Raw genomic sequence first — 22,154 nt, forward strand, 5'->3', positions numbered from 1 at the left:
TTATCTTATTTTTCTCATGAAGTGTGGGATGAAAATTTGTGAGTAAACATTTTGCTAAATTGAATCTTGCTCTTTAAGGAGATACTGTAATGAATCATTTTGAGAAGGTCTTGGCTATCTAATTCATCTTGTCTATGAATTAAGACTTTTATTCATTAAGCTTATTCTCAGAGAGGAGAACATGAACTGCTTCGAATTTGGGTCATTTGCTGTTGTAATGTATGTATGTATTTATGTATGGATTTAAGTTAACCTGTATTCTCAAATAGATCTACGTTCACCACTGTATTAGTTTCCTAGGGCTGCCATAAGAAATTACTATAAACTCCTCTCGAGTCAACCCTGCACACGCTGTTTTAAGGTGTGTGAGCTGAAAACAGACCCTGTTCTCTAGGACTTGCGTCTCTTCACCCTGAAGATGCCTGAGGAAGTGCACCATGGAGAGGAGGAGGTGGAGACTTTCGCCTTCCAGGCAGAAATTGCCCAGCTCATGTCTCTCATCATCAACACCTTCTACTCTAACAAGGAAATTTTCCTTCGGGAGTTGATTAGCAATGCTTCTGATGACTTGGACAAGATACGCTATGAGAGCCTGACTGACCCTTCTAAGTTGGACAGTGGTAAAGAGCTGAAAATTGACATCATCCCTAACCCCCAGGAACGCACCTTGACTCTGGTAGACACAGGCATTGGCATGACCAAAGTTGATCTTGTAAATAATCTGGGAACCATTGCCAAGTCTGGCACAAAAGCATTTATGGAGGCTCTTCAGGCTGGTGCAGACATTTCCATGATTGGACAGTTTGGTGTTGGCTTTTATTCTGCCTACCTGGTGGCAGAGAAAGTAGTAGTGATCACAAAGCACAATGATGATGAGCAGTATGCCTGGGAGTCTTCTGCTGGAGGTTCCTTCACTGTGCGAGCTGACCATGGTGAGCCCATTGGCCGGGGTACCAAAGTGATCCTTCACCTCAAAGAAGACCAGACAGAGTACTTAGAGGAGAGGCGGGTCAAAGAAGTGGTGAAGAAGCACTCCCAGTTCATAGGTTATCCCATAACCCTTTATTTCGAAAAGGAACGAGAGAAAGAAATCAGTGATGATGAAGCAGAGTAGGAGAAAGGGGAGAAAGAAGAGGAAGATAAAGACAATGAGGAGAAGCCCAAGATTGAAGACGTGGGCTCAGATGAGGAGGATGATAGTGCTAAGGATAAGAAAAAGAAAACAAAGAAGATTAAGGAGAAATACATTGATCATGAAGAACTGAACAAGACCAAGCCCATTTGGACCAGAAACCCTGATGACATCACCCAGGAGGAGTACGGAGAGTTCTATAAGAGCCTTACCAATGACTGGGAAGACCACTTGGCGGTCAAGCACTTCTCTGTAGAAAGTCAGTTGGAATTCAGGGCATTGCTATTCATTCCCTGTCGGGCCCCCTTTGACCTCTTTGAGAACAAGAAGAAGAAGAACAACATCAAACTGTATGTCCGCCATGTGTTTATCATGGACAGCTGTGATGAGTTGATACCAGAGTATCTCAATTTCATCCGCGGTGTGGTAGACTCTGAGGACCTGCCTCTGAACATCTCCCTAGAAATGCTCCAGCAGAGCAAAATCTTGAAGGTCATTCATAAAAACATTGTTAAGAAGTGCCTTGAGCTTTTCTCTGAGCTGGCAGAAGACAAGGAGAACTATAAGAAATTCTATGAGGCATTCTCTAAAAACCTAAAGCTTGGAATCCATGAGGACTCGACTAATCGGCGACGCCTTTCTGAGCTTCTGCGCTATCACACTTCCCAGTCTGGAGATGAAATGACTTCTCTCTCGGAATATGTTTCTCGCATGAAGGAGACCCAGAAGTCCATCTATTACCTCACTGGTGAGAGCAAAGAGCAAGTTGCCAACTCTGCTTTTGTGGAGCGAGTGCGGAAGCGGGGCTTTGAGGTAGTATATATGACGGAGCCTATCGATGAGTACTGTGTACAGCAGCTCAAGGAGTTTGAAGGGAAGAGCTTGGTCTCGGTTACCAAGGAGGGTCTGGAGCTACCTGAGGATGAAGAGGAGAAGAAGAAAATGGAAGAGAGCAAGGCCAAGTTTGAGAATCTCTGCAAACTCATGAAAGAGATCTTGGATAAGAAGGTTGAGAAGGTGACAATCTCCAATAGGCTTGTGTCTTCGCCCTGCTGTATTGTGACTAGCACCTACGGCTGGACAGCTAATATGGAGCGTATCATGAAAGCCCAGGCACTTCGTGATAACTCTACAATGGGCTACATGATGGCCAAAAAGCACCTGGAGATCAACCCTGACCACCCCATTGTGGAGACTCTACGACAGAAGGCAGAAGCAGACAAGAATGACAAGGCTGTCAAGGATCTTGTGGTGTTGTTGTTTGAAACTGCCCTGCTCTCTTCTGGCTTCTCACTTGAGGATCCCCAGACCCACTCCAACCGCATCTATCGCATGATCAAGCTAGGCCTAGGCATTGATGAAGATGAAGTGACAGCAGAAGAACCCAGTGCTGCTGTTCCTGATGAGATTCCCCCCCCTTGAGGGTGATGAGGATGCTTCTCGCATGGAAGAAGTAGATTAGGAGTTTCTACCTGCAGACCTTCTGTCTGTCCTGTGTAGTGTCTTCATGGCTCCCCCAGCAGCCCCGAGTGGCCCTAGACCCCCTGATTTTCTCTGCTGTTCAGTGGTTTTTTTTCTTTTTTTTCCTCTCCTGTCTTTGCCTAAGGCAGGTTACAAGGGTCTCAAGCCTTCCCTTCTCATAGTTGGTATCAGGCTTGGATTTGTTGTGTATTGTTTTTTTAATTTTGTTCTGAAATTAAAAGTATGCAAAATAAAGAAGATGCAGTTAAAAAAAAAAGAGAAATTACTATAAACTGGATAGCTTAAAACAACAGAAATCTATTCTATCATAGTTCCAGAGGTCAGAAGTCTGAAATCAAGACCTTAGTGAGGTTACATCCCCTTCTGAGGGCTCTAGAGGATAAATCTTGACCTTCTGGCTTCTGGTGGCTGCAGGTATTCCTTCGCTTATGGCAACATAACTCCAGTCTCTGTCTCTGTGTCTTCACATGGCCTTGCCCTCTGTGTTGTCTGTGATATCTCCTCTTAGAAGAAAGAAGGTGTACATTATGTCCAGAATGGTTTTTTAAATATTGAGAGCATTGACTAATTACATCTACAAAGATGCTATTTCCAAAAAGATCACCTCTGGAGTTCTGCATGGACATGAATTTAGGAGAGGAGACTACAAAAGTAGGTTTACAGTTGTGAGTTTGCAAAACACAAAGTTAATAAAGCTATTGCAATATTCAAAACTGCATGTCATTTTCCATATAAACAACTGTAAACCTACTTTTTCCCACCTCTGTATCACAAAAGAAATGAATGGGGAAATCAATAAAGGTTCAGTTATCACCCCATTACAAGTAGTATTTTAGCAATGACCTTTGAAAGCAGAACTCAGTGTAGGAACTTGAGGTGGGGGAGACTAGTGATTAAATTATAAGGCTCTGTATAAATCCTGGCATAGCTACTCATGACTTGGGTGACCCCAGGCAAGTTACTAAAAAGCTCATCCATAAAATAGGGATAATAGTAATCCCCACTTCAGAGGATTGTTTTACAAATGGACTTAACTTGGCACAGTGCCTGGCATATAGTGAAGGCTCAATAAATATTAGGACTCATGATGTAGACAATATGGTTAGAGAAGGGGTAAGGAGTTGCTGAAGCCTTTCTGCCTCATTCTACCCATGAATAATACCACTATGCATTTGATCCACTTCTGCACAGAAGGCTGGATCTCATATCAAGCTCACACTCAGTTTAGGGAGACAATGATTGACCATGAGGAAAGATAGATGCAGTGTGCTCTCCCTCTTAGATTTCTGGTTTTTTCTTTCTGATAATATGTAGCCTTCCAACCAAGCTCTCTCCTCACCTTCTGTGCACTGAGGCTGTTTCCTAGAACCTTAAAGATGCTCATAGCCCAGTGGAGCCTCCCCATTAGCCAGTACTGTGTTGCATGCACAGGTGTTGCTGGTGTCATCTCATTATGCATCTATGGGACATTTGAATATTGGCAGCAGTTGACCAATCACTGGACACAGAACACAACTGCAGGGCTTATTTCTCTCTCTCCCCCTATAGTGACATGATATATTTCATTCCTGGAGAGCTACGTGGGCAAGATCTAAGGATTATTTTCCTGATGTGAGTCTGGAGTAAAGTCTTCATAGATCGCCAAAACATGTTCAATGAATAATTCTTACTCACTGGTGCTCCTCGTTCCTCTGCATGGAGGATGCTACCTGATATAATAAATATCACTCTCACCTTCCATTCATCACTGACCTTTGATGCATGGCCAGGTGGTGATATTAAGTTACAAATGTTCCCATCAGCCATTTCCTCAATGTAGCCTTTCGAATGGGAGCTTGTCCTTATGTAAGAGACAGAATCGCAGCATGCCAGGGTCACTCAGTGGCCTAATAAGCCAGTGATTCCTGTGACCAGCACAGGAGCATCAGCTCTGGAAAATGCTAGTGTCCAAGCTGATGATGGCTTTGGTCTTTTGTCAAGATGTAGAATTTTCTTCCTTTCTTTTTCTCTTTCTCTCTCTCTCACTTCCTTCCTTCCCTCCTTCCTTCTTTCCTTCCTTCCTTCCTTTCTTCCTTCCTTCCTTCCTTCCTTCCTTCCTTCCTTCCTTCCTTCCTTCCTTCCTTCCTTCCTTCCTTCGTTCCAGAGCTGGGTTATCTGGATTTTTGGACAAAATATCGATAGAGGTTTAAAATGCTGGCTTAGGAATGATGTAGCACATGATTGAACCTTACTTACATTTTTGAAACTTTGGGCACGTTGTTTAAAGCTCTCTGATCTGCAATTTGTACATCTTTTTTTGGTGGAGGGGTTGGATGTTGTTACATTGTAAGACATGTAAAATATGGTACCTGGAACCCAGTAAATGCTCAATGAAAGTTCATAATTGTTAATACTGTTAACTGCTATGTTTGTCTTATCATTGATGTTGTTATTTTCAACGAGGCTAGTGGTTAGCCAAACTTTATTTTAATTAGCCTTGCTTTCCTGGAGAGGTTGGAGAGATGGTCTTCCAGAGGCATTCCAGTTTGCTCTATCTGGGCTGAATATCAGAGAAAACCATCCCAGTCAGTTAAAACATTATGGAGGCAACACATTAAAAGGGAACACTGGGAAGAACCTTGGACTTCCGGCCAAGATGGAGGCTTAGACAGACACGCTGGGTCTTCCTCCAAAACTAAGAAGGAATACAACTACCTCAAAACTAGAAACAGCCAGAAGTCCCAGAAAATTGAGCTGCATGGACGTCCAACAAACAAAGAAATAAAAAAGAAATTCTCATCCAGGTAGGAGGGGTGGGGCCAGGGTGGAAAGGACACGATGTGGTGGCAGCAGGAGCTGTGTCAGTGGCAAGCTGGTGGAAAATGAAGTTACACATTTTAAAAAGACAGGAAGAATACCTGGGGAGCGTTCCCAGCTCCTGACCAGACCGCTCAGTTCAGGGTCCCAGCACTGGGGAAAATCAAGCCTCATTGCTTCTGACTGTGCAAACCAGTGGAGGTTACGGTGCAGGCAGATACTGCCAGTCTCTCAGCAGACTCCACTTGTTTAAAGGTTCCCCACAGTCCTAGAATGTCTGCACACCCACGCACTCTGGGAACAATGGCCAGTGTAACAGCTAGAGAGGCACCAGTCCCATACAGAAGTGGGAGAAGTGCCTGGAAAAGGGGCAAGTGCTGAGCAAGTAGCATTGTTTTCTCTCAGACCCCTCCCCCCCCATACAGTGCCACAATGTGGTGAAACAGGTTGCCTGTACTGATGAATATCTAAGGCTCCACCCCTTACAATGTAACAGGTCTACCTAAGACACAGAGGCAAAAAAACACAGGAGCCTGTCAAGATGAAGAGACAGAGAACTATGGCCCAAAAGAGGGAATGAATCAAGGTCCTAGTGGGAGAACTAAGTGACAAGGAGATAGCCAACCTAACAGATGCAGAATTCAAAACAGTGGTGACAAAGATGCTGACAGGCTTGACAGATATGCCTGAGTATGGCAAATGTATAAGGGAAGAAGTGAAGGCTATGGTAAGTGAAATGAAGGAAAATTCACACAAAACCAATGGTGAAGGGAAGAAAACCAGTGTTCAAATCAATGATTTGGAACATAAAGAAGAAAAAAACAGTCAACCAGTACAGAATGTGGAAAAAAGAATTGAAAAAAGTGAGGAGAGGCTTGGGAATCTCTGGGACAACTTTAAACATGCCAACAACCAAACCATAGGGATACCAGGAGGAGAAGAGGAAGAGCAAGAAATTGAAAACTTATGTGAAAAAATAATGAAGGAAAACTTCTCAAATTTGGTGAAAGAAACAGACATACAAGTCCAGAAAGCACAGAGAGTCCCAAACAAGCTAGACCCAAGGAGGACAACACTAATACACATCATAATTAAAGTGCCAAAGGTGAAATATAAAGAGAGAATCTTAAAAGCAACAAGAGAAATGCAGAGAGTTACCTTCAAAGGGGTGCCTATAAAACTATGAGCTAATATCTCAAAGGAAATTTTGCAGGTAGAAAGAGACTGGCAAGAAGTATTCAATGTGGTGAAAAGCAAAGACCTGCAATCAAGATTACTCTATCCAGCAAAGCTATCATTTAGAAAGGAAGGGCATATGAAATGCTTCCTAGACAAGTAAAGCTAAAAGAGTTTATTATCACCAAGCCATTATTATATGAAATGTTAAAGGAACTTATTTAAGAAAAAGAAGATCAAAACTATGAACAATAAAATGACAACAAACTCACAACTATCAACAACTGAATCTAAAAAATAAAAACAAAATCCAACTAAGCAAACCAGAATAGGAACAGAATCATAGGTATGGGGATCATTTGCAGGGTTATCAGCTGGGAGAGGGAAGGGAGAGAAATGGAGAAATGGTGAGGGATTAAGAAGCATAATTGGTTGGTACAAAATAGACAGGGGGAAGTTAAGAATAATATAGGAAGGGGTGAAGCAAAAATTTATATGCATGACCCATGCACATCAACTAAGGGGAATGGGATTGCTGGAGGTAAGTGGAGTACAGGGCAGAGGGGTGCAAAGGGGAAAAAATGGGACTACTCTAACAACATAATCAATAAAATATACTTAATAAAAAAAGGGAACTCTGGACTTAGAGCCACAAAACTTGATGCTGAAGTCAAGTTCTCAACTACCTCTTGGAAATTAGGCAAGACGCTCAGCCCTTTTGAACTTTTCTTCCCCCTCATGCCTCATTTGAATGGTTGCTGTGAGGATTAATAATAAACTATTATGCCTATTATTGCATCATCTACTATTTAATTTGAGTGCAGAGTATAATTCAGGCAGTTGCTGAGTTCTTTACAAATGTCAAGTTATTTAATGACAAATAATTAAGATAGATATTATCTCTAGTTTAAGGTGACTTCAAAGCCTATGTTTAACCACTCATAGTCTGGTCAAATGAGATCATGTCTTTAAAAATAAAAAATCTCTTTCTCAAATATTTTTTCTCAGAAAAAGAATTCTAAAAAATCTTCTGTTGTCTTGACTGCTTAACCTGACATTTAGGGGCCTTTGAAGTCTGGCCCAGGTCACATGCCCATCTTCATTTCCTGTCTATAGCTGGAATTTTGTGCTCCCTAACAACCACAATTATATTACAATTTCCCATATTGTTCCATTGTTATACAGACTGCTGAGCCTTTGCATATCTGTTCCCTCTGACTGTAAGATCCTTCCATGTATGCTCCAAATAGGTGACCTTCTCTATGGTCTGTGACTCTGACTTCTCATGTAAAGCCTGTCACCTTTTCCTTTGTGCTTTTAAGGCACCCTGCACAAGACTTTCACATGGCCCATATCATACCCTTCTAGGATTGTCTATGGGAACCTGTGATTATCTCTGTTCAAAATACTGCTCAGTAAACTTTGAATTGCCAGCTCTAAACACAGTGCCTTGCACAAAGTACATGCTTAATCCCTGCTCATGGAATGAATAAATGAAATGTGGCTAGTGAGATTTCTCTCCCTTCGCCTCATTGACCTTACCCAACCTCACCCATAATGGAGAAGAGGTCTTTTTGTTCAGTAATGTGTTAGCTCTATAGTGTGTGTTAGGACAGGAGACCCATATTATTAAGAAAAGATTGTCTTGCCAAGTAGTTTTTCCCCTCTGATTCAAAGAACAAAGGCAGGTGGTTCTGGTCTGGGCTGTGGCCAGGGAACACTTTGCACTATGTGTATCACAAGCTCACACTTGGCCCCTACATTCTACATCAATAAATTTATCTTCAGAATATAATTAATACTACAGAAAATACTCTAACCTTTCAATGTTCATCATTATGTTTTATATCAATAAAATAGAAAGCAATTTATGAAAAAATCTAAAAGTCTCATAATATAGAACTTGTTGAATAAATTTTTTTGCAAATCTGTATAATAGAATTCAAGTTATCCATTAAAATAACATTGAATATGAACATTTTTTACTTGGGAAAAACATATTTACATGTAGACTTAAAAAATCAGATTACACATGTATGTATAACACAATCTATTATTTATAAAAATATATTATTTGTAATTTTGTATTTATCTTTATTTTTATCATATGTTATGCAAATATATATATCTATGTGTGTGTATGCATGTGATACACTTAGGAAAAGTTTGGAAAGTTATATACCAAAGTGTTAACAGTGCTTTTCTCTACTTGGTGCAATTACAGCATACATTTTTCCTCTAATAATAATATTCGGAAGTTATATTTTATATTAAAATACATTTATATCCATAAACAATGTTCAGTAGGATTTGCTTTCTAAATACTAGTTTCCATTACATTAAAACAAAAGTTTTCTTCCAAAATGAGATAGTGAAATGATGCTGGCTAAAACTGATCAGTCTCCTCCATTTTACATGACAAATCATTCTGTAAATGACATCCTTTGAGCAATTCACAATTGGATTGCTGGTATGAAAATTGTTATTATTTTTTTCCACACTGTTGTCCATGTCCATGAATCCCTCTTCTTTTTTTGCTCAATCTCTCTGCCCCCTAACCTACCCATCCCCAACTGTCATCCTGCTCTCCATCTATGAATCTGACTCCATTTTCTTTGTTAGTTCAGTTTGTTCATTGGATTCCAAATATGAGTGAAATCATATGGTATTTGTCTTTCTCTGACTCGCTTATTTCACTTAACGTAATGTTCTTCAGGTCCATCTATGCTGTTGCAAAGGGTAAAATTTTCTTCTTCTTTACAGCCAAGTAATATTCCATTGTGTAAATGTCCCATAGTTGCTTTATTCACTCATATACTGATGGACACTTGGGCTGCTTCCATATCTTGGTGGTTGTAAATAACACTGCAATAAACATAGGGGTGCTTACATTCTTTTGAATTAGTGTTTAAAAAGGCTCTCTTCCTCCACATCCTCACCATCATTTGTTGTTTGTTGATTTATTGATGATAGCCATTCTGATCAGTGTGAGGTGGTGTCTTATTGTGGTTTTAATTTGCATTTCTCTGATGAGTAGAGACATTGAACATCTTTTTACATGTCTGTTGGCCATCTCTTTGTCCTCTTTGGAGAACTGTCTATTTAGATTCTTTGACCATTTTTTAATTGAGTTGTTTTTGTTTTTGGTGTTGAGTTTTGTACGTTTTTTATAAATTTTGGATATTAACCCCTTATCAGGTGTATCAGAGAATATGTTCTCCCATTCTGTGGGTTGTCTTTTTATTTTACTGGTAATTCACAATCGGATTGCTGGGGTAAAAATTATTTTAAATCAGACAGAAGGACAGTGTGAATTATAATTGCTTCTTTAAATGGATTGTATGTTGACAATTTTAACTGATTGATTTATGGTTGATATCAGGCTTTTAAAATATTTCCCCAAATATATTAACAAACATAAATGGTTAACCCATCCAGGATCTAGAGAAGGTATTATAATGAGACATTCAAAATAAAGGTTATGAAGATATCTGGTAAGATTAAAGTGTAGGTAAATCCACCTCACCTCCTCACACAACTATATCAAAAATTACAACTAGAATATAAAACAAATATCACCTAGAATTTTCAGAAAACTGAGCTGTATGGAAGTCTGACAACCAAGGATTTAAAGAAGCCACATTCATCCAAATAGGTAGGAGGGGCAAAGATGGGTGAGAGGCATGCGGGTCATGGGGAGGTGCAGAGACATAGAACAAGTAGTCCCAAATCCATGTGTGGTGGGTAAAAATCAGGAGGGATACCTCAGGAGCAAGAAATATCAGCCCTAGACCAGACCACCCAGACCAGTGTCCCAATGCCAGGGAGATAAATAAGTCCCCATAACTTAGGCTATAAAAAACAGGGTAAAGGGTGCAGTTGGGTTGGTGGAAGAAACTGCAGGAGTCTCAAGAGATTCCTCTTAAAGGGCTTACAACAGACTTAGGACTCATTCAAACCCACCCCTTCTGGGATTGAGCACCAGGGCAACAGCTGGAAGGGCACCAGTGGCATACGGGGAGAAAGTGAAGTGACTGGCAACAGGGGAAATGCTGGGAGACAGCTTCCTCCCAGACATAGCTCCAGCAACCAGGCAATGGCATCGTCGTTTCTCTGAGCCCTCCCCCACACAGAGCAACGGAGCGGTGACTTGGGATGCCCCACCCTGGCACCTACTGAGGGCTCTGTCCCCATACAACTTACAAGTGTCTTTTTTTACAATAAGCCACACTACTAAGACAGGGAGTAAAAGCAACTCTACCTAATACACAGAAACAAAGGGAGGATGCCAAATTGAGGAGACATAGAAATATGGCCCAAATGAAAGAACAGAACCAACATCCAGAAAAAAGAATGAAATGAAAAGGAGATAAGAAATTTATCAGAGGCAGAGTTCAAAACACTGATTACCAGGATGTTCCACGAACTCACTGGGCACTTCAACATCATAAAAAAAACCCAGACAGAAATGAAGGTTATGTTATGTGCAATAAAAAAAAATCTACAGGGAACCAACTGTAGAGGGGGTGAAGCTGAGAATCAAGTCAATGATTTGGAACACAAAGTAGAAAAAAAGCATTCAATCAGAACAGCAAGAAACAAAAAGAATTTTTAAAAATGAGGATAGGTTAAGGAGCCTCTGGGACATCTTTAAACATTCCAACATCTGAATCATAGGGTTACCAGAAGTAGAAGAGGAAGAGCAAGAAATTGAAAAGTTACTTGAAAAAATAATGAAAGAAAGCTTGCCTAATTTGATTAAGGAAATAGACATACAAGTCCAGGAATTACAGAGAATACCATACAGGATCACACCAAGACACATTATAACTAAAATACCAAAGGTTAGAGGAAAAGAACGAATCTTAAAAGCAGCAGAGAAAGGCAGATAATTACCTACAAAGGCATTCCCATAAGATTGTCAGCTGATTTCTCAAAAGAAGGTTTACAGACTAGAGGTACTGGCAAAAACTATTCAAAGTGACAAAAAGCAAGGACCTGCAACCTAGATTACTCTGTCCAGCAAAGCTATCACTTAGAATGGAGGGGCAGATAAAGTGATTCCCAGACATGGTAAAACTGAAGGAGTTCATCATCATCAAGCCATTATTATATGAAATGTTAAAGGGAATTATATAAGAAAAAGGAGATCAAAACCATGAGTATTAAAATGACAACAAATTTACACTATCAATAATTGAATCCAAATAACAAACTAAGGAAACAAGTAGAAAAGGAACAGAATCATAGATATGGAGATGATTTGGAGGATTATCAGCTGGGAGAGGGTAGGGGGAGAATGAGAGACAAGGAATTAAGAAACATAATTGATAGGTACCAAATAGACAGAGAGATGTTAAGAACAGTACAGGAAATGGAGTAGCCAAAGAACTTACATGAATGATCAATGGACATAAACTAAGGGGGGAGGATTTTGGGAGGAAATTGGGGTACCTAGTGGTGAGGGGCAAAGGGGGAATAATTGGGACAACTGTAACAATGTAATCAATAAAATATTTAAAAATAAAGATTATGAGAAACTATTCAACTGTACACAAGTTTTCATTGGCAAGACTAATATAATTATAGAAACCAAATCTTATATAGTTTTTCTGGTCATCAACGTCTTTTGATACTTAGGATCGTCCCTTCATTTGCTTATTCAGTGTCTTATAGTCTTCCCTTTTTGTTGTTTGGAATAAATTCTGTTCTCCTCATTACCTTTGATTTCCTTAAGTAAGGCTATGGCTCATACTTTACTGTCCTAGCAAACCCATGCCTCTAGAGATTCATGAGTAAAGATTAGCACATGAGGATTCTCGACTTATTTTTAGTATTTCAAAATGTCAACCAGACACGGTATATTTTCACTTCCTAAAGCCAGCTAGGCCAAACAAATTGTCAGTTTTCTTACCCTTGGCTGGAACAATATAAACAGGGTTGTAATAATTAGTTTTTTCTTGTTCACCAGATATATCAATTGGTTGCTGAGGTCACTAGAGAAATTTCTAGGATATATGTGGATCAGTTATCAGAGCCCCATAGTTTGATAAAGAAAGAATTGTAAACCATTGGCAGAAGACATAGATAAACACAATGTTAATGTTTAACTAATATATTATTAGTTGGCTTGGATGGGGCATTCTATTTCACCAAAATATGTTATTCAATTTGTTTGACATAAAATCATGCAGATGAAATAGCAGGTTATTGACTGTGATTTTCAATTCTACTATTTTGTTTCCAAAGAGTGGTTTTCCATGAGTTGCATCAGAATCTCTGAAGAACTTTTTACACTACAGATTCTCTGGCTTCCCTCTCTACCATTCTCATTTAGTAGGTCTAGGGTTAAGCATATGAATCTGAAACTTTAATAAGCTCCCAGGTAATTATTATGCACAATTAAATTTAGGAAATAGTAATGTATATCAACATTAAGTAACTTGAAAAAAACTAATCAGTTAGCTTAAAGTTTCTTTTTAAATCTTGAAACGATAAAGATGCCTACAAGTGATCTATCTCGGATGACTGCTAGAATGTTCTAGCTCTTGCTGGCTTTTTTTCTCTCTGATCTTATTCCAAGGACAGCTTTTGTGGAATGTTCCTGAATAAAATGTGAAGACTGTATTACCTGCCAAGAGGTTAAAGGGAAATTCTCTGTTGGTGGTATAACAATTTCCCCTTGGATTCAAGGCTATGGAGGCTCTAAAGGCAATTAAGGGAAAAAGTTAACTAGATGGCTTTAGTGTAAATTCTTAATTCAGTAACAAAAATAAAAAATATAATTTGCTTCCAAATTGTATTCCAATAGACACATATAACCTAACTACTATTCTTCTCTCTTTATAATATCATTTGTTTTTCCAACAGTAGAGCCAAGGCAGATTGTTACCTTGATCAGGTTTGAATTCAGGATGTTTTTCTAGTTTGGAAACACAACCAGTGAAGATATTTTATTTATTGTAATATTGCACTGATAAGTCCCACTATTGCAAGGGAAGTTATAAATAGTTATTTAAATCATCAAAACTGATACAGTTTAATACTTGTAAAACCTCAAATAAATTTATAATCAACACATGGAAACCCATGTAAAATAATATTATTGGAGTAGACACTTTTTTTGAAGAATAATTACATTTAAAATGTTCAAGATACACTGCTAAGTTATAAAAATAATCTAAAACTATATACTAGCATGAACCAAATTTGGGGGGAACCCAAATAGAAAAATAAATTGACTGTCAAGAAACACTCCAAAATTATTATTAGTAATTATCTTTGGATGACATAATTATACTCACTTTTATTTATCATATTATATTTACTGTAATTTTTCCTAGATTTACTACATAAAGCACATGATAACTTTCTGATTGGAAAACAAAACAAAAATAATTTTTTAAAGAATATCTGCATATCTAACATTTATCTATCCATACCCAAACAAAGGTTTAAATCCTAGATAAAAGATACTAATCAATGTTTTATTAAAAACAATAAGTTATGGGATCAAATGAGAATGGAGCTGGAGGTCATGGCAGGCATTACCAGTGACTTCAGCCCTCTTTTCCACAGAGCCCTGGCATCAAACTTCCCAACATCGCAACAATTACCAGCAGTTGATTGGAGAGGGTACTCCAGGGAACACCCTACTGCTGTTTGCTGGCTTGATAGAGAGTCCCTGTTTCCAAGCAAACATGAAAAAAATAAAGTAGAAAGATTAAACTTCCAGTTCAAAATAACCTAAGAAAGGAGGAATGTTCAGGCAGTCTGTGATTAATTACCAAATGAATTGGAGGAGGAAGACATCAAATACTTTCCAATATGTACCAGCTTTGTCTGTGTAATCAAAATATGTGGAAGAAAATGCCTCTGCCTTCCAAAGGGTCAGATCCTTCCGCTCCTGAATGATCAGAGCTAACACACATCTAGTCAAACAGTGAAATTGGCATGGTGGTTTCTCTCTCTGGGCCTTAATTTTTTTACTTTACAGTGAATCAGGAGGTTTGTTATGAGAGGTTGTGACAAATGTAAAAATATGCACATATTCTGAAACTTTAGGAGAAAACTATGAAGATTATTTAACTATAGTAAAAGCCCATTTAAAGGTTCTATTTTTACTGACTTGGTTTATTTCACACATCAAATAAGGGCATCCCTGTGGTTCTGCTGTGATACGGCATCTTTTCCACTCTACTACAGGAAGTTTAAGGAACAGATGAGTTGTGAGATGATGATTAAACTTAACTCCCTTTTAGAGAGTTATTGTTTTTCATTTATGTTATGATTGAGTCATAGAACAGACTAAGGCACATAGTTGTGGCCACAAGATAGTGGCCACTGAATGAATAAATGCAAGTTTTGTTGCTTCCCAATGATGAGCTATAGCTCCTTCATTTTGATTTGTGAAAGCACAGTATTTTGTCATGAGGTGTCACAGCAGAAGAACATTTCATAATCTTTAAGTCTGTTTGCCAGATAGAGGAAGAGTGCAAGGGCAGAGATGAGTATTCCATATTATGCCAAGATGTGGAGTGGCAGTTTCCAGGGCTGTACTTGAAGTCCAAGATCTCAGGGTTCATTCCAATTTGGTCACTTACTAGTTATATGTCCTTGGGTGTTGTGAACCTTTTATTTCCCTGTCAAAATCTCACTCTTCCCTTCTTAGGAGACAGTACCCCAATTTTCATTTGAGAAACTGCTCTTTCTCCATTCAGGGCACATCCCTGATTGAGGGATGGGTATGAATAGGCATGACCAATAAGAACAAGAGTGATTGAATGATAAATGGGTATGTTACCCAAACTGGGTGAATTACAATGAATCTTGAGACTTTGCTAACATTTTTAGGAAAGAAGAATTCTTGTGCTAAACCTGTAGATGGCCAACTACTCACTGCCTGCCTGAGAATGAAGCCAAGACAGAAGAAAAGCAACATAAAAGAAGAGAAGCAAATATTCCAGACAAATATGATTTGATAACCTAAATTCAACCATTACCAAAACTAAAAATGTTCACTCAGGGCCTCAAAGTTCCTGTGATTCAGTAAGTTAGCTGATTTGCTTAAACTCTGAATGAAGATTTTGTTACTTGCCGCTAAAATTCTAACCAGCTGGGCAAGTCCTCTTCAGGTCTTCAGATTGCTTCTCTTTAAAGGGTTAGGTATTTTGAAAATATTTTGCTTTCTGATTTAAAAACTAATCTATGCTTATTGTATAATTATGATATTATAGAAACAAATCATTAGATTGTGTCCACACCACCATTATTAGTTTGCATCAGTTAATGACTGTTGTGTAACAAATCACACCCAAATCCAATGTCTTGAACTAAGAAGTGTTGATTACTGCTCAGAACTCTAAATGTTAGATGGGTATTTCTGTTGAACTCCTCCAAGCTAAGGTCATACTTGAAGTTACCTATGTGTCTGTGGTCAGTTTGGTATTTTGGCTGGGGAGCAAGTGGTCTGGGATGGCCTCATTTGCAAATCTGGTGGTTCTGGCTGTCATTTGGAGCAATGGCAGTGGTTTACATCAAGAGGGTTACATCTCTCATCACACAACAGGGCAACCAGGGACTTGTTCATGGTGGCTGAGCAGAGGCTTACAGGAGCAAGTAAAAGCCTACTGACACCTAGGTTTGTAACTGGCATGCTTACTCCTGTTTCTTGTTTTTGTCAACGCAAGTCACAAGACCAGTCAAAATTCAAGGGAAGGAGAAACTGACTCCACATTTATGTTGGGAGAGTTGTAAAATCACAAAAGCAGCATACATACAGGAAGGGGAAATAATTGGTGCTATTTCTGTAATCGTTACATAACTTTATTCCCTCAGAAATAATGACTGTTACTATTTTGACAGAGTCTTCTGGGTTTATCCAAAATACTTGTATTCATTTTTATTTTGGAGAATACATATTTTTTAGAAAACATATATATATATATATATATATTTGTTTATTTATTTATTTATTTAAGTATATTTTATTGATTATACTACTACAGTGGTCCCAATTTTTTTCCTTTTCCTGCTTCTGCCTGGTACCCCCCTTCCCGGAGATATCCCCACTCTTAGTTAATGTCCATAGGTCATGCATATTAGTTCTTTGGCTTCTCCATTTCCTTTACTATTCTTAATATTCTGCTGTCTATTTTGTACCTATGAATTATGCTTCTTAATCCCTGTACCTTTTCCCCCATTCTCTCCCTTCCCTGTTCCCACTGATAAACCTCCATATGGTCTCTATATTCATGATTCTATTCCTGTTCTGGTTGTTTCCTTAGATTTTTTTTTTTTTAATTTTATTTTTCGGTTTTTCAATTATAGCTGTCCCATTTTTTCCCCATTTCTCCCCTCACCCAGCCCACCCCTTCTTCCACAATCATATCCCTCCCCATTGTTCATGTTCATGAGTCATTTATACATGTTCCTTGACTAAACTCTTCCCTTACTTTTCCCCCTTCTCCCCCCCCACCCCCCTATTGACTGCTATTCTGCTCTTTGTCCTATTTAGTTCATTTGTTTATGTTGTTCTTTAGTTTCCTGTATTAGGTGATATCATACGGTATTTTTCTTTCTTTGCCTGGCTTATTTCACTAAGCATAATTCTCTCTAGTTCCATCTATGTTGTCCCAAATGTCAGGAGTTCCTTCTTTCTCTCTGTTGCATAGTATTTCATTGTGTAAATGTACCACAGTTTTTTGATCCACTCATCTACAGATGGGCACTTAGGCTGTTTCCAGCACTTAGCTATTGTAAACAGTGCTGCTATGAACATAGGGGTGCATAAGTTCTTTTGAATTAGGGTTTTAGGATTTTTCAGGTATAATCCTAGCAGTGGAATCGCAGGTTCAAAAGGCAGTTCCATTTTTAGTTTTTGAGGTAATTCCATACTGTTTTCCACAGTGGCTGCACCAGTCTACATTCCCACCAACAGTGCAGTAGGGTTCCCGTTTCTCCACATCTTCGCCAGCACTTGTTGTTTGTTGATTTGTTGATGTTGGCTATTCTGACTGGTGTAAAGTGGTATCTCATTGTGGTTTTTATTTGCATCTCTCTGATGGCTACTGATGTTGAGCATTTTTTTCATGTGTCTATGGACCTTTTGTATGTCCTCTTCGGAGAAGTGTTTGTTCAGTTCCTTTGCCCATTTTTAAATTGGGTTGTCTGTTTTCTTGATGTTGAGTCGTATAAGCTCTTCATGTATTTTGGAGATCAGTTCCCTGTCTGAGATATCATTGGCAAATATGTTTTCCCATATGGTTGGTTTCCTTTTCATCTTGCTGATGTTTTCTTTTGCTGAGGAGAAACTCTTTAGTTTGATGTAGTCCCATTTGTTTATTGTTTTCTCTATTTCTCTTGCTTTAGGAGATGTATCCATGAAAGTATTGTTACTTGGGATATCTAAAATATTTTCTGCCTATGTTTTCCTCTAGAACTTTTATGGTGTCACAGCTTAAAGTTAAGTCTTTGATCCATCTTGTGTTTATTCTCACGTATGATGTAAGTTGGTGGTCTAGTTTCATTTTTTTGCACGTCCATGTCCAGTTCTCCTAGCACCATCTGTTAAAGTGGTTCTTCTCACTCCATTTTATGTTTCTTCCTTCTTTATCAAATATTAGTTGACCGTATGTTCCTGGATGAATTTCTGGGCTCTCTATTCTGTTCCACTGATCTATATCTCTGTTCTTATGACAGTACCAGACTGTTTTGATCACAGTGGCTTTGTAGTATTATTTGATGTCTGGTATTGTGATTCCTCCTGCAATGTTCTTCTGTTGCAAGATTGCTTTTGCTCTTTGGGGTCTTTTGTGGTTCCATATGAATTTTTGGAGTATTTGTTCTAGGTCTGTGAAATATGTCATTGGTATTTTAATAGGGATAGTTTGGCCATTTTGATGATGTTGATTCTTTCCATCCAAAAGCATGGTATTTGCTTCCAATTATTTGTATCTTCCTTAGTTTCTTTCTTCGATGTTACATAATTTTCAGAGTACAGGTCTTTTTTCTCTTTGGTTAAGTTTATTCCTAGGTACTTTTTTTTTCTTGTTGCTATAATAAATGGTATTTTCTTTTTTGTCTCTGTCTCTGATATTTTATTGTTGGTGTACAGAAATGCCTTATATTTCTGTATATTTATTTTGTACCCTGCTATTTTGCCAAATTCACTTATTATATCGAGTAGTCTTTTAGTGGAGTTTATAGGGTTTTCTATGTATACTATCATGTCATCTGCATATAATGATAGTTTTACTACTTCTTTCCCTATTTGGATGGCTTTTCTTTTTCTTGTCTGATTGCTGTGGCTAGGACTTCCAACACTATGTTAAATAGGAGTGGTGAGAATGGGCAGCCTTGTCTTGTTCCTGATTTCAGGGGGAATGCTTTCAGTTTTTGTCCATTGAGTACGATGTTGGCTTCTGGTTTCTCATATATAGCCTTAATTATATTAAGGTATGCTCCATCTATTCCCATTTTGCTGAGTGTTTTCATCATAAATGGGTGTTGTACTTTATTAGATGCTTTTTCTGCATCTATTGATATAATCATGTGGTTTTTGTCTTTCATTCTGTTTAGGTGATGTATTATGTTTAATTATTTGTGAATATTAAACCATCCTTGCATCCCTGGAATGAATCCCACTTGTTCGTGGTGTATGATCTTTTTGATGTATTGCTGGATCCTGTTTTCCAATATTTTATTGAGGATTTTAGCATCTATGTTCATCAGCGATATTGGCCTGTAGTTTTCTTTCTTTGTTGTGTCTTGATTTGGTTTTGGAATTGGGGTAATACTGGCTTCATAGAAAGAGTTTGGGATTTTTCCCTCTTCTTGAATTTTTTTGGAATAGTTTGAGGATGGTAGGAGTTAGTTCTTCCCTGAATGTTTTGTAGAATTCGCCTGTGAAGCTATCCGGTTCAGGGCTTTTGTGTGCTGGGAGATTTTTGATTACTGTTTCAATTTCCTTCCTTGTTATTGGCCTGTTGAGACTTTCCACTTCTTCTTGATTCAGTTTTGGAAGGTTATATGTTTCTAGAAATTTGTCCATTTCTTCTAGGTTGTCAAATTTTTTGCCATACACTTGTTTGTAGTAATTTTTTTAAATCCTTTGTATTTTTGTGGTATCACTCGTGATTTCTCCTTCTTTGTTTCTGATTTTGTTTATTTGGGTCTTCTCTCTTTTTTTCTTGATGAGCCTGGCTAAAGGCTTGTTGATTTTGTTTATTTTTTCCACAAACCAGCTCTTAGTTTTATTGATCTTTTGTATTGTTTGTTTAGTCTCTATGTCATTTAATTCTGCTCTGATCTTGATAATTTCCTTCCTTCTTCTTGCTTTGTTTGTTGTTGTTGTTCTAGCTCTTGTTGCTGTAGGGTTAGATTTTTTATTTGAGATTCTTCTATCCTTTTCAGATATGCCTGTATTGCTATGAACTTCCCTCTCAGGACTGCTTTTGCTGTGTCCCATAGGTTTTGGGCTGTTGTGTGCTCATTATCATTAGTTTCTAGAAATTTCTTGATTTCTTCTTTGATGTCATTGTTAAACCATTTATTATTTAATAGCATGTTATTCATTCTCCATGAGTTTGGGTGTCTTCAATTTTTTTCTCTGAGGTTGATTTTTAGTTTCAAGGCATTGTGGTCTGAAAAGGTGCTTGATATGATTTCAACTTTCTTGAATTTGTTGAGGCTTGTTTTGTGTTCTATCATGTGGTCTATCTTTGAAAATGTCCCATGTGCATTTGAAAAGAATGCATATTTTGCTTCTTTGGGGTGAAAAATTTTGTATATATCAGCTAAGTCCATGTGGTTTAGTGTGTTGTTCAATTTCTGTATAACCTTGGTGTTTCTTTGCTTCGAAGATCTATCTGTTGTTGATAATGGAGTGCTAAAGTCCCCTACTATGAGTATGTTGCTGTTAATATCTTTTTTGTGGTCTTCTTGCATTTTCTTTATGTATTTGGGTGCTCCTATGTTGGGTGCATATATGTTTATCAGTGTTCTAGCTTCTTGTTGGAGTGTTCCCTTAAGTATTATGAAATGTCCTTCTTTGTCTCTTTTTATTGCCCTTGCTTTGAAATCTGTTTTGTCTGATATGAGCACTGCTACCCCAACTTTTTTTTCATGTCTGTTTGCTTGGAATACTTTTTTATATTCATTTAATTTCAGTCTGTGTAAATCTTTTGTTTTGAAGTGTGTTTCTTGTGAACAGCAAATATGTGGGTCCTGTTTCCTTATCCATTCTGTTACCCTATGTCTCTTAATTGGAGCATTTAATTCATTTACATTTAAGGTTAGTATTGACATCTATTTATTGATTTCCCTTTGTACCTGTGTTCCTCTTTTCTTTTTTTATTCTTTTTCTTAAACCATTCCCTTTAGCATCTCTTGCAATGCTGTTTTGGTGGCGATGTATTCTTTTAGTCTTCCTTTGTCTGGGAAACTCCTTATTTCATCTTCCAGTTTGAATGAGAGCCTTGCTGGGTAAAGTATTCTTGGTTGTAAGCCTTTGTTATTCATTCCTTGGAATATTTTTGACCATTCCCTTCTGGCTTGTAGTGTTTCTGTTGAGAAATCAGTCGATAGCCTTATCGGAGCTCCCTTATGTTATTAGCTATTTTTCTCTTGCTGCTTTTAGAATTCTCTCTTTGTCTTTGAATGTTGCCATTTTATTTCTCATGCTATCCTGTAATTACCTTACATCTTCTTCATACTTTTTAAATCTTTTTTTATTTTGTTATATTGTCTGGGAATTTTTTTCTACATTGTCCTCTAAGTCACTGATCTGATCCTCTGTTTTGTTCAGCCTGCTTTTGATTGATTCTACTGTGTTTTTCAGTTCAGAGATTGTGTTCTTCATTTCCTCCTGGTTCTTGTTAATAGTTCCTATGCCCTTTTTTATGCTGGTGTAGTTCTCCGTAAGTTCCCTGTAATTTTCTTGGAGCTGTTGGTAACTTCCTTGGAGGTTGTCATAGTAGTGTTTGAGATTGTCGAGTATATTGAGCTTCTTTACTGCCATTGTTTTCAATTCCATGTCTGACATTTGGGCTATGTCTATTCCATCTACCTCTCTTTCTGGGGATTCCTCTTTTCTTTTCATTGAGACATTGTTTCTGCCTCTTACCATGTTGGATTCTACTTGTTTGTTTTTGTTTTTTGGGTTTGTCTGCTTTGACTTCCCACATTTGTGATATGAGATTTTTTATAGAAGATCTGGGGATTTCAGTGGTGCAGTCTCTTTGATCTCCTGATCCTGATGTTCTTGGGATACCCTTTATGTCATTTGTTTATGCTGTCTGGTTATATTTCAGATGCTCTTTGGTAGGATCTTCCCTCTGACTAGTTGATTGAGAGTTACTCTCTCCACTTTTTCTTGAGTTCTTTTGTGGAGATGCTATTAAAAACATAAACACACAGCCCAGGCAGGAAATCCACACCCTCAAAAATATCCCCCACCCTCTATCCTACTATAGTCAGCCAATGAGCCAGTATTAATATTAATGTAGAGAGATTAGGGATTTTATACTATAGAAAGAATAGATAAGAGTTGTTTTTAAAGAGGAAAAAT

The 22,154-nt window shown here is 38.0% G+C and overlaps 1 pseudogene; it reads left to right on the forward strand.

Annotated features, from left to right (window-relative positions):
• Nucleotides 1–334: 334 nt before the first annotated feature.
• On the forward strand, nt 335–2,851 carry LOC150004734 (heat shock protein HSP 90-beta pseudogene; annotated as a pseudogene).
• The last annotated feature ends 19,303 nt before the right edge of the window (nt 2,852–22,154 follow it).

This window comes from Furipterus horrens, unplaced genomic scaffold (genome assembly GCF_987537825.1).
Source record: "Furipterus horrens unplaced genomic scaffold, mFurHor1.1.pri manual_scaffold_7, whole genome shotgun sequence".
Taxonomy (NCBI): Eukaryota; Metazoa; Chordata; class Mammalia; order Chiroptera; family Furipteridae; genus Furipterus; species Furipterus horrens.